This window comes from Salvia splendens, chromosome 3 (genome assembly GCF_004379255.2).
Source record: "Salvia splendens isolate huo1 chromosome 3, SspV2, whole genome shotgun sequence".
NCBI lineage: Eukaryota > Viridiplantae > Streptophyta > Magnoliopsida > Lamiales > Lamiaceae > Salvia > Salvia splendens.
The window spans coordinates 27,396,247-27,408,844 of record NC_056034.1 but is presented as its reverse complement, the minus strand read 5'-3'; positions in this window follow the sequence as shown (position 1 = coordinate 27,408,844).

Here is a 12,598-nt window from a genome sequence, read left to right as displayed (position 1 = left end):
GGCCAGACCCCGAATTGATTTCCCCCAACCCAAGTAACTTTTACTTTTCATCTTTTATTGCTTTCTGTTTATGATTATCTGTGCCAGCATGCTTCGTTCTGTATCTATGTGTTGCACCTTCCCACACTTAGCACAATCTTTGGTTTAAGTGTGAGAAGGGGTTGTGCTGTTTTTGCATGTTTGGTTTTGGTTGTTGAGCTTTCTCCCACTTAGCCCGGTGTACGGTCTAAGTGTGGGAAGTTTGTTTTGTTTTTAGAATGTTGTTTGTTTGTTTTGTGGTCTGTTTTGTGTTGTTTATACTTCCCTATTCCCCCCCTTCGCTAGGATAGCTTGGGGACAAGTTTGAGTGAAGTGGGAGGGGGAGGGAATAGGTGCAGTATTTGTTTTGTTTTGTTTTTCTTTTTCTGTGAATGAGAGTCTTAGAGTCTTCAGTTTTTTTTTATTTCTGTGTGTTGCGTGTTGCATGAGCTAGTGGATACAATAAGGCAAAAATTCCCTTAGTAAGAGCAATTGAAGAAAGGATGCACGTCAACTTTGATACCTTTTTCCTTAATAAACTAAAAGCGGTCTGAATGAAGTAAGGACGATGAAAAATGCCTTAGATAACCTAGCTGTGCAGCCCTACTATAAAAGTGAGTTATAAGCCTAAACGCTTTGAGCTAACATGTGAAAAATGGGCAACCACTTGATGCTTAGGGAGTAGAGTATAAAAGAGAAAAAATGGGTTATGGAGGTATAAGCTGGACGAAGTCCAAGAACTGGTGGTATAAGCTGGACGAAGTCCAAGAACTGGTGGTATAAGCTGGACGAAGTCCAGGGGAGAAATAAAATAAAATTCGGAGGTATAAGCTGGACGAAGTCTAGGGGGAAATTGGGAAAAAGTAAAGAAAAAGACGGTTAACTACCTAAGGGCAGGAAGTAAAAACTTACCTAACCCAGGAATAAAAAAAAGAGGATAGGGAAAAAGGAGATGATAGAAAGGAGAAACTCTCATAACCCAACGCATCAGTGGTGTAACTTTAACTTTGGAGCGTTTTGATCCTAACATCCCTGGTAAGGAATGAGTGATCGAGCGAACCTAACCGCTAGGAAATCCATAGGTTTCTTGACAAACTGACGGACCGTTTAGGTCGACAAATGAAGAAGGAGGATTTGAAGACTGTAGACGATCAGAGAGAACTTAAGCTTGTGGGGACAGTTGCCTAAAAGTGGAAACTAGTGCATGCTTATTTGTTGTGTTTTGTGTTCTTTGTGTGTTCTTTTCTTTTCTGAGTCTGTAGTTGTCTAGGTTTAGGAGTCTGTTTTTGTGTTAGTATCTTGTTTGTAGAGTCATTCTTGGGAACCGTGCATAGAAATTCGTCTTATTTCTTTTTCTTGTCTTTCATACTTGAGGACAAGCATGGTTTAAGTGTGAGCAGTTTGATAAGGTTAATTTCATGCATAGGTCTAGGGTTTTAATTCGTAAAATTTCTGGGTCTAACGCACGTTTTAAGCCAGGTGTGTGAAGATTTTCGCCAGGTCCAGGAAAGGAGGAGGACAGTTGCGTGGACCTAGGAAATAGGCGAATGAGTGGACATTATGCGGAAAATTGCTTGACGGAGGAAGCCTCGGAGTTGAAGGGTAGAATAGAGATTTCTACGAAGACTCTAGAAGGCTATGTCCGCGTCTATAAAAGGCAGAAGCATGCAAACTGGAGGGATCTTCTCGGTTGGAGGCCTCGCTAACAGCCTGTAGCTTAGTTCACTTTCACACACTTGGGTTCTTTTCGTGGGGAGATTCAGGGGGGTCATGCACTGGGGTTTACTTTGAGCTTTCATATATTTTCGATTGGGTTGTAACACCGTCCTTCGGTGGGGGCGAAGAAACAATTTAATTTCCACTTTCATACTTTGCTGATTTTGCCGAGCTTCGCTGTTCGAAGCTCGGACCTCTGTTTGCTTTTGCCGAATATTCTCTTATTTTAATACAAGTTTGATTTTCTGTTACATCTGTTATGTTGATTGTCAGAATTTTGGAGTTGGATTGTTCGAGTTGGATGCGTTTCACAGTTGTTTTCTGAATTTATGCAGGTTTGTGGTTGGATCTGGGTGATCGGAGTCTGTTTGTGGATGAATCGGAGGGTTGAGTTCGCTGGTGTTGTGTAGTTGTCTGTGATTGTTTGAATTCGGCGTTGATCGGAGCAGATCGGTGAAAACCGGAGTTATGGAGTCGATTGTGTCTGTTGTTGGGTTTGGATCGCTTAGATCCGGAGTGGATTAAGCACCCGACGTGAATCTGAGCAAGATTTATTTAATTTTATGCCTAGTTTACGTGTTTTCATTTCATTTGGCCTAGTTTACGTAGATCTGATGTATTTCCGGTTCATAGCAAGTTTCCGGCATCCAAATCTTTATATTCTGTTCGAATCTAGATATATGCCCTGTTTTCTCCATTTGCGTGCTTGAATCGGTTAGGAAATTGCATGTCGTTGTTAGTTGGAGCATGAGTTTGTTATTTGCAGCTTTAGCCGTACTTGCTATATTTGGAGTCATGGTCCCCACTGTTTTATTTTCCCTGTCTAGTCTTAGTTAGTTAGTCGTTTACTTAATCTAGGAAGTAAAATGTGTCTCTGAGTATTGAAGTCTGATTCTATTACATTTTCTGTGTCTTAGGTCTAGCATTTACATTTCGTGCCTAGATCTAGAGGTAGTTAAAATTCTCAACCCTTTTGCGTGGCAGCAGCCGCTTGTTTCCAGAGTCTCTAAGCACTACTTCACGAATCCATCTTCGTGGGATCGACCCCGCTTCCCTATGCTAATTTATAGTATTCGGGTTGAGGGATTTATTTTTGAAGGGGAGTCGAGTGAGTCCAACGACAAAAACACTCTGTGTTCTCTTGAGTTCGTGGAGCTGGTGATCCAGTGGATTTAAGGAGCGTGGTGTCTTGACCGAGCACTTGCATTAGTTTTCTCTGTGTACACTTGCTTACTCCGTGTGAAACCACATTACTACCAGATCGCCTCCCTTCAGGGTCCCACCGTTCCATTATTCAATTTAAATAAAAACATTTCCACAAAATTAAAATACATTAAAAATACCCGGAATAATATTACAAAATACATTAAAAATTAAAAATTACATAATTAAAATCCTAAAAAATAAAAATTACATAATTAAAATCATAAAATATAAAAATTACATAATTAAACTCCTAATCAATAAAAAATACATAATTCAACTCCTAAACTCAAAAAAACCACTACGTGTGGCCGAATTTCTCCCAAATGTGTTTGATTAGGTCTTCTTGTAGCTCAACGTGGGTTCGGGTATCACGCATTGTGTGCCTTGTTTCGATCCTCTCACCCACCGTCGTATGCACACCTCGGTGTGGGGGAGACCTCGCGCTTGAGCTTCCGGCTTCATCCTCGTCGTAAAAGCTAGCAACCCCCGGTCCTTCGTCGGCTATAATCATGTTGCGTAAGATAATACATGTGTACATGATGTCGGCGATATTTTTCACGTACCACAGCCGAGATGGGGCCTTCACAATGTTGAATCGGGCTTGAAGGACCCCAAAGGCTCTTTCGACGTCTTTCCGCGCGAACTCTTGACGCGGCGCAAAAAGAACCCGTCTCGGGTCTTGTGGGTTGCTGAGCGTCTTCACGAAAGTCGACCACCCTGGTCGGAAAAATAGTCGGCAACGAGCCTTTCAAGGGCTCCATCCCGGTCACGATGAATGTAGCGGCGAGTTGATCTAGTTGGTTGAGGAGGAGGGGCGGGGGTATTCGCTGCGACATATGCTTCATAAGCGGTACGATGTTGTTCGTAGTATTCTTGTTCTTCGCACTCCGCTTCCGCAATGAGATGAGTGAAATCCATTTGAGGTTTTGAGCGAGAGATGAAGGTGTAGATAAGTTGTATGAAAAATATGAATGAGAGATGAATGAGAGATGATTTGATGTGAAAAATGGATGATGAATATGTGTATTTATAGATGATTTTGGGGAAAAAATAAAAAAAAATTACAGAAAGCGGGCAAAAAAACGGCCATTTTTTTGGGATTGTGAAAATATTTTTTTTTGGTATTATTTTTGATTTTTTAAAAAAAATTAAAAAAATGATTTTCCAACGGATATGCCGTTGGCCAATCAGAACGCGCTACGTCGCCTGCTCGGTGGCACGGACGGACGGACGCGTCCCTGCTCGCCGATGTGGATGCTCTAATATTTTGTCTATTTTGTAAAAATGGCTAGAGTAGGCATGCACACGGTTCGAAAATCACCGGTTCCGGTTCGGAACCGGCGGTTCACGGTTAAAAATTTTCTTGAACCTGAACCGGCCCGCCAAGGTCCCCAGCGGTTCCGGTTCCGGTTCAAAAAACTGGCGGTTCCGGCGGCGGTTCAAAACCACCGATTTTTTTGCATTTTTTTATTTATTTATCTATGAAATGTGCGTAAATAAAATTAAAAAAATCACGATGAAAATTGCAATTTCATTGAGATTACAAGTTACAACAATTACAAATCACAAAAAACTTGAAGTCTTGAAGTCTTAAATAAAAAATTTAAATACAACGAGACTACTAGTCTACAACGAAGCTAATTACAAATTACAAAAAAGACTTGAAGTTTTGAACAATAAATTTATATGTATATATACTCTTAGTCGGCAAATGAGATGTTTCTATATAACTAAATTGAGGACACCTTTAACAGTTCAACCTTAAATGTTGAGTTTAGTCTAACAATCAACAATTATAGTAGAATTGTCAAAAGTTTCCCGGATTTAGCCTTATAGAGAAATCTATTTCACCGACTAGAGTATATACAAATACAATTATTTAATTGTATTTGCATATTTTTAAAGTAGAAACAAATGGAAAAAAAAGAAATAAAGGAAAAAGGACTTGAGCTCAACTTAAATTTAAAATTTAAGTTGAGGTGCCTATGTATCCCCAATGCTCATTTGCATTAGGGAATCAAAGCCCACGTAGTTCTCTTACCTTACTTACCTATTTGGGTTGGCCGGCGGTTGACGGTTAGCCTATGATTCATCCCCGTTGAATTCTGCTTATGATTCCTCCTAACGATCATCCCAATCATTTTCTTGTTCTCTGACGTCAGCTTTGGCCCAATCATCAAGTAACATCACGGTCCATATTTTTCGCGGAGAGCTTACTTCTTGATTCATCCAACACACGTGATCCAACACTGAAAGCGGGCTCGACGGCGACAATGGAAGCCGAAACCAAAAAAATCTCCTTGGCCATTGACGCAAGTATGGGAAAATCTTTCTCGTGTGTTCCCCACCAATCGAGGACGTCGATTTGGGCGGGATGAGTAGGACCTTCATCACCAAAGGAAAAGAGTGAATTGAAATATAAATCTAACTCACTTACCATACCTGGGGACGACCTTTAGCCGGTGCTGTAGCTGTATAGGTCGGCTAATTAGGATTGCGCGTCGGGGTCATCATAATCGGATTGAAATGCGAAGCCAAGTTATGTTGTTGAGGAGGGGTAGGTCTTCTGACTTGGTGGGTACTGTTATACTTGGTTTCATATTCGGTGTAAAGAGCACGCAAGTTAAACTCGAAGGTTTGTTGGATAATTGACCGGTCCGGGAGGTTTATTTGAAATGTTTCGGTTAGGTTTACTCCCCATTGGTCATTGATATCCGCTTGCAATGCTTGATGTGGAACAAGATCAATAGAACTCAAATTGTTATAATAAAAATCTAAAATCATGGAGGTACCGGCTAATTTCCATTATGGATCTAAGACCTTTGCAATCAAAAACACCGTTGGAATCTCACTGAAATACGTAAGCCATTTTTCAATCATATAATATAAAACACGCATCAATTCAGGAGAAGAGAAAGCATTTTTTATCGTAGTTTTAAAACCAAGTGATATATACATGCAATGCTTTAAAACACGAACAACAGTGCAATAATAAACACGCGATAATTCAACAGTCGCATTTTTGAAATATTTGAACAATTTAAATAAAGCCACGCTATGATCCCAACAACTATGCGACATATATAAATCAGAAACGGGATAGGTTCTATAAAAATCACACAAAGAATCTTTATGCGTCAAAGTAGAATTCGGACAATCATAAGTCGAATTCCATCTATGAGACACATCCATGGTAAAATTCGTATATCTTACCTTCTTTTGATGGCAATACTTCTTCCAAACTTTGCCAATAGGCGACTTTTAATGGATTAGCCTAATTGCAGTTCTAATAGGACTAACTTGCTTTAGCCATAATTCAAACGCATCTTGTACACATAAATTCAAAATATGACATATGCATCTTTGATGAAAATACTTACCACCAATAACCGGAGCACAAGGCGCAATCAAGTCATTAATACTTGCAGTGTTAGCAGTTGCATTATCAAAACCAACAGAAAATATCTTATTGCATAATTGAAATTCATTCAAAACTTGAATAATTAAAGAAGCAATTTCGGGTGTAGTGTGTGGTGTCTCAAATTCTCTAAAACCAATCAAATGCTTGTTCAAAGTCCAACTATTGTCCACAAAGTGAACCGTAATGCCCATGTATGAATGTCTATTAAAACAATCAGTCTATACATCTGAACAAATGTTCACTTTGTGTCGCAAGTTGAGTAAATAACGAGATAATTCAAATTTTTTCTCCAAATATTGTCGAACGATAGATCGTTGAACGATCATTCGACCTACTCTTTTGACAGCTACACTCAAACCACTTTGCATAGTAACCTCAAATTTTTTGTCATCATAAACATTAAAAGGAAAATGCTTCATTGCAGCCCATCTAGTCATAACGTCAGCAAAATTTTTAGGATCATATTTAAAAAGAGGCGTACCTGACGAACCTGAGCCACCGGGTTGGAAGTTTAGTTGGGGTTTGGTAGAGGCAGTGCCACATTCTACCGGATGCTTTGTTACCAAATGACGACGGAGGGTGCCATATCCCCCACCACTCGCAAATTTATAGACTTTATCACAATAGTTACAATATGCATGAAACGCCGATGTCTCTTCTTGAGAGAGCGGATCATTAGGACTTGGAATTACCACCGGGACCTTCTTGTAGTGTTTAACAAAAATATTAGATTTCAATGCTTTTTTAGTGGGAGGAGGGGGAGACATGTCCTCATTTCTGCCGGTGCTAGACGGAATATGAGAATGAGATCTATCATCATTGTTGTCCGAGTCCGACGATATATACACGTCGTACTCGTCATCTTGTTGTTGGGAACTACCACCGCCCCTCCCCCCACCTTGATGCATTTCAGCTAGTAGCATGGACATCCTATGATCTTCTTCTATCTATAAATATTATATAAGTTGAAGTTTTAATTAGGAACACAAAAAAATTAAAAAACTCAATCTTATGAAATTATGAATTATAAAAATAATTTTATTTTTTAGAACTTACTTGCATGCGTTCAGCCGCCACTCGGGAATAATCTTCCATAACTTCTCGACGACTAGGTCGCTTTGATCTTTGGGGACGACTACTTTGATCTTGGGCAATTCCTTTGCCCCGATCACCACGTCCTGGTCCACCACGAGAAGAAGACATAATGCAAAATGAAAGTAGTATGGAATATGGAGTATTGAATAAATGGTAAATTACGAACACAACAACAAATATAGTAGTAAACAACTTGAGTAATTAGAGAGAATGAGGATAGAGAATAGAGAATAGAGAAATTGAGATTGAGAAGGAAATCCTTGTTAGCACAAGAATGTGGTGAGTAAAAATGATGGGGGAAGTGGGGTACTTATAGGAATAAAATTGGAAGAAATAAAAAAAATTCAAATTTTAAATTTCGGTCGGTTTACCGCCTGAACCGGCGGTTTCGGACTTAACAGGCGGTTCAGTCCACTGTTTCTAACGGAAACCGCCGGTTTCTGACCGGTTTTCAAGCCTATACACTGCCACCTGAAAAAGGTGCTGAACCGTCGGAAACCGGCGGTTCAAACCGGCAGTTTACGTCAGAAACCGCCGGTTTTTTTTGCACACCTAGCCTGAAAACCTACGCTCTAGCCGGAATCCTACCGTTGGAACCGCCGGTTCAAACCGGCGAACCGGCGGTTTTGAACCGGTTACGGTTCACGCTTTTTTTGAACCTGAACCGGCCCCCTTGAACCGCCGAACCACCAGCGCCGATTCCGGTTCCGGTTTGTGAACCGCGGTTAACCGGTGGTCCGGTTCGGTTTGTGCATGTCTAGGCTAGAGGAGCATCATCTATAGGACGCTATATTCTTCGACACATGATATTTTAAAGATATTGTTTGAAGAGGGACTCCTATCGGATAATATAGAATGAGAATATACAACGAATAACATTGAAGATGAAGATACAACAAACAACATCGTGAATAAGTCAAAAGAAGATGTACCTGTGGAGGATGAACGGGGCAACAAATTCATACAACTTGCAAATCGCAGAAGTGTGAGCCAATTGAGATAATCATACAACATAAGTGTGGGTGGATTCAGATAAACAAATTTTAATGGTGTAATAGGAATTGAATGAAAAAGTAAACGGAGTGGCAGAATCGCCTAACTAACGAAAATTTTCAAAAAATGACGCATGTATAAAAAATTAGTTTGATTAAAATAAATAAACTGTAAAATAAATAATTTTTTTTAAAAAAAAAAAACATGATTCCAAACACTTATATGTAAAATGACTTATTATCGAGAACTTAAATGTGTGAGGAGAAGTTTCAGAAGTACCAAGCTACTGGAAACATGAAGGTGCTCACAACATCTGAAAAAAGGTGCTTGCATAATTGAGCACATGAGGTTGCATTGACTAGTTGCCTAGGGTGCTCGGTATATCCCATTTTAACGAGCATTTTGATGTTCGTTAGTATTGCAATCTGAATATTAAAAGAACACCAGACTTGACTTAAATAAGATCCATTTTAACCTATAAAATATGAACTTTTTTAGCCCTTAATTTATTTAATTTAATGGCTTCACTTATTATGAATCCATCATTTTTCTATAACAAATTTACCATTCTTTTGTACTGTAAAATGAACATCATTAAATAATAAAAATTTTAATGCCTCATCCATACAACTTTTACTTGCCTTGCATAGGGTGTGATTTTTACATACGAAGGAGTGAAGAAATATTTTTAGAACTAATAGAAGATGCGTGAGGGACAGGAAAAAATTAACCGTTTCTTCAGTAATGAAGCCGCCTAATGAGGAAAACTATAGTTCTCATCCCACAAAATCATGCAGCATCTGTCCTTCGATAAACTGTCGACTTTATGCTGCAAATCCATAGCTCTCCCTGTGCAAACGACGCGCTGCATTCATGGGTAAGAATCGGTCAACCCAAGGCCGTTTCGATGAAGCCCCAGAGTCAATGAACCACCACTGCTCAAACCAACACCCATATTAATTATTATGGTGAGGATTTTGCAGCAGATTGCTGTATGTATTGCATTTTGTCTGCTGCCCCATTCTGTTCCTCCTGGCTGCGTTTCAAAGGGAAATCTCCGCGTTTTCACCCTCAATCGCGTTCCCTTCCTCTCTTTGCCGCGTCTCTAGCATGTGTATCTCTTCCACCATCGGCTTCCAAAGCCGCACTCTTGCATTTATCCATTTCATATCAAACATGAAAGAACATGATCTTGGAACAACAACAGCCACTTATCTGGTTCCTCGAGAGGCCTGTTTGTTTTGCCAGCATTATCTTGTTCGTATCGGTTGGATAGCAACAGACTCGAATGCTGCTACAGAAGCTTGCGTCTTGTAAACGCACCACATGGTTCAGAGATTCTTGATATGATGGAATGAATGGAAATAGAATGAAAAACATTTTTTTTTTTGCATTTACATTCCATTCCATTCCCTCTTTCATTTTATTGTACCAAGCAAATGAGTAGAATAGAAGTAAGAATCACATTCAATTCCATCATTTCATTCCATCGTACTAAGAATGGGTAGTGCTTTATACCCGATAAGAAATATGGATAAAACAAAGCATTAAGTTCCTTGATCATAACGGTTCCTAAATTGGTTAAGGATATATATATTCAAGTCAGTAGTTTCACTACCACAATGCTCAATGTAGGATATAGTACTTGCAAATTTTGGTTTGTGAAAATCCTTGTATTCATGTAATAGCAATTTGTTTCTGTATTCCATTGCTCGTGATCCTTGGTTGTATTAAATCAGATAGGTAGTGATATACAAGCATAAGAGCATCAACAGTGGGGTGCCCTATCCTCTGCCACACCAGCATTTTATCCTCATACCCATCCACCTGCAGTGGGATGCTCTATAATCCGCCCTATAGTTTTAATTAGAGTAAATGCCAAAATTGGTCCTGAACATATAGCCATTTTACGATTTTGGTCCTAAACATTATCTTTTGGATTTTTTGGTCCTGCACATATGGACATTTGATCATTTTGGTCCTGCACATATGGAAATTTGATCATTTTGGTCCTCCGTCAACATTTTCGTTAAAAACTAACGGTCAACATTATCTTTTGGATTTTTTGGTCCTGCACATATGGATATTTGATCATTTTGGTCCTGCACATATGGAATTTTGATCATTTTGGTCCTCCGTCAACATTTTCGTTAAAAACTAACGGTCAACGGCCGATTTTTGACTAAAACAATGGGTTGGGTCGGGTCGTGGTTGGGTTGGGTTTGGGTTACACGTTAGAAAAAAAATAATTATTTTTTATTAATTAAAAAATTATAAAACTTTAATTTTTAGTTATTTTTGTTTTTGTTGATTAAAAATATTATAACGACTAAAACATGATGTTATTATACGATTTAAACATGATATTACACGATAAAATAAAAAATTACCAAATTAAAATAATCATTTTTTAATCAAAATAATAAAATTAAAATATACTAATATTAAATCTATATAATAAAATTAAATAATTAAAAAATTATTTTTAATAAAATCTAAGCATAATATTTTCTTCAAATTCATGAAAAAATTAATTAAAAAATACTATACTTTAATTTTATTAATTAAAAAATATTAATTAATTTTTTAAGAATAATATGCTTAGATTTTAACGAAAATATTATGCTTAGATTTTAAGAAAATATTATTTTTTTCTTAACGTGTAACCCAAACCCGACCCAAACACGACCCGACCCAACCCATTGTTTTAGTCAAAAATCGGCCGTTGACCGTTAGTTTTTAACGAAAATATTGACGGAGGACCAAAATGATCAAAATTCCATATGTGCAGGACCAAAATGATCAAATGTTCATATGTGCAGGACCAAAAAATCCAAAAGATAATGTTGACCGTTAGTTTTTAACGGAAATATTGACGGAGGACCAAAATGATCAAATGTCCATATGTGCAGGACCAAAAAATCCAAAAGATGATGTTTAGGACCAAAATCGTAAAATGACTATATGTTCAGGACCAATTTTGGCCTTTACTCTTTTAATTACTATTTTGTTTTTAATTTTTATGTTTGCAAATATGTTCAAGCAAAATAAATAAAAAAACACCACAATTTAAGGCAAATCCTACATTTACTTAATTAAAAAAAGTTACAAGAGTGAAAATAAAAAACAAGTACACTACAAATAAAAAGGCTGGTCTAAAGCATTCCCAACTGGCGCTGGAGACCATCGATCATCTTCTTGAGGTATTGAGCTTCATCCGGGTCGTCGCACTGCCTGAGGGCGTTGTGCGTGTCCAACAACGTCCACAGTAGGCATGTGCCGCAACCGAAGTCGGGGCTGGGGTCAGAGTAGGGGTCGGGGCCGGGTTCTGTGAGGTCGTTGCCTTCGCCTTGCCCTTGTTCTTCGCAGATTTGTTGCCAATGGGACGCCGGTGTGCCGGAGCTCTCATCCTCGTACATCGGCTGGTTGAGGTCCATCTGTGGTGCGCCGCTGGCGCTGCTCGTATAATCACCAGTAGCGGTGTTCTTCGTCCTCTTCGACGCAGCCGATATGGGCATAGTCCCTCCTTGAAACTTCTGCTTGTCCTTCACGATGAGCCAGGAGGAGTAGTGCTTGAACTCGCCATATAATGATAAGTACGACGCCAACGCCTTATCGCGTACATTAGACGCACTCTCGCTGCTGCCCGGCTCCCTCTAGCAATTCTGGTACTCCGCCGAGAACAAGTTGAGCTGCTTCTTCACCTGATCCCAGTGCTTGCGGAGCGGCTCCCTCCGCCGCATGTACGAGGCTGCCGGCTTGGTTTCGTTGTAGCGCTCAGTGATTGATAAACTCGTAGTATAGCAAGTGTTTTGGATGTTGGAAATTGCATATTCTAGTGTTTTGTAACGCACTACTTGAGTTTTCATCCATTATCCCCTATGTTAGTGTTTTGATGAGTTTGTCGAGTTTTTGTAGTCATAACAGGTGGAAACGAACAGAAACGGCTCGAAAACAGCCATGTTGGGCGTTTGACTAAAGAAACTCGGGCGTTTTCACCATCAAACTGGGCGAACACACTGGACCTAGGCGTTTTTTGCTAAAAAATCACCTGGGTCGGGCGTTTGACACGTTTTCGGGTTCTCGAGCAAAATGCCTCGGCCACTGCAGGTTGGCATTTTGCTTATGCCTTACAATTGCTGCATTTTT